This window comes from Capra hircus, unplaced genomic scaffold (genome assembly GCF_001704415.2).
Source record: "Capra hircus breed San Clemente unplaced genomic scaffold, ASM170441v1, whole genome shotgun sequence".
Lineage (NCBI taxonomy): Eukaryota > Metazoa > Chordata > Mammalia > Artiodactyla > Bovidae > Capra > Capra hircus.
The window spans coordinates 37,781-39,558 of record NW_017189729.1 but is presented as its reverse complement, the minus strand read 5'-3'; positions in this window follow the sequence as shown (position 1 = coordinate 39,558).

Genomic DNA, 1,778 nt, shown 5'->3' with positions numbered 1-1,778 from the left:
AGTATTGGAGCCTCAGCTTCAGCATCAGTCCTTCCAATGAATATTCAGTCAGTAAGATTGACTGTTTTGATCTCCTTGCACCCCAAGGGACTCTCAAGAGGCTTCTCCAGCACCGCAGTTCAAAAGAATAAATTCTTCAGTGCTCAGCTTTCTTTATGTTCCAATTCTCACATCCATACATGACTACTGGAAAAACTATAGCTTTGACTAGATAGACCTTTGTCTGCAAAGTAATACTTCTGCTTTTTAAGATGCTGTCTAGGTTTCTCATAGCTTTTCTTCAAAAGAGCAAGTGTCTTTTAGTTTCATGGCTGCAGTCATCATCTGCAATAATTTTGGAGCCCCCAAAGTAAAGTCTATCAATGTTTCCATTGTTTCCCCATCTATTTGCCATGAAGTGATGGGACTGGATGCCGTAATCTTAGTTTTATTAAATGTTGAGTTTTAAGCCAGCTTTTTCACTCTCCTCTTTCTCATCAAGAGGCTCTTCACTTCCTCTTTGCTTTCTGTGTAAGGGTGGTGTCATCTGCATATCTGAAGTTATTGATATTTCTCCCAGCAATTTTGATTCCAGCTTGTGCCTCATTGAGCCCAGCATTTCACATGATGTTCTCTGCATATAAGATAAATAAACAGGGTGACAATATACAGCCTTGATGTACTCCTTTCCCAATGTGGACCACTCTGTTTTTCCATGTCCACTTCTAACTGATGACTCTTGACCTGCATACAGATTTCTCAGGAGGCAGGTAAGGTGATCTGATATTCCCATCTCTTTAAGAATTTTCTGCTGTTTGTTGTGATCCACACAGGCTTTTATCAAAGGCTGTAGCATAACCAATGAAGCAGAAGTAAGTGCTTTCCTGGAATTCTCTTGCTTTTTCTATGAGACAAAGATGTTTGAAATCTGATTTCTGGTTCCTCTGCCTTTTCTAAATCCAGCTTAAACATTTGGAAGTTCTCTGTTCATATACTGTTGAAGCCTAGCTTGAATAATTGTGTGCATTACTTTGCTAGTGTGTGAAATGAATGCAATTTTGTGGTAATTTGAATATTCTTTGGCACTGCCTTTCTTTTGTATAGATAAAAATGACTAGCAAATGATAGTGATAGACATACTCAGATGTTCAGTATGTGAATGAAATGTAGCTAGTGACCATTAACAGCCATTCCACAAGAATAAGCTTAATTTTTTAAAATTTATTTATTTAAATTGGAAGCTAATTAGCTGAATTCTTATATAGTTTTTTTAATATCCATTTATATGCAATGTACAATATTCCAGCAATGGAAAAATCTATACATTGACACTATGGGGAGAAAAGACAAGGATTATTGGCTTTCAAATGCTTATGATCTAGGAGAAGAAACGTTAAAAATGAGTAAATATGTAAATAATCATACATTTATAAATGCATAGATGATCATAAGGCTGAGTGCTGAAGAATTGATGCTTTTGAACTGTGGTGTTGGAGAAGACTCTTGAGAGTCCCTTGGACTGCAAGGAGATCAAACTAGTTAGTCTTAAAGGAAATCAGTCCTGAATATTCATTGGAAGGCCTGATGTTGAAACTGAAGCTCCAATACTTGGCCACCTGATGTGAAGAACTGACACTGGAAAATACCTTGATGCTGGAAAAGCTTGAAGGCAGGAGAAGAGGGGGACAACAGAGGTTGAGATGGTTGGATGGTAACACTGACTCAATGGATGAGTTTGTGCAAGCTCTGGAAGTTGGTGATGGCCTAGGAAGCCTGCCATGCTGCAGTCCGTGTAGTCC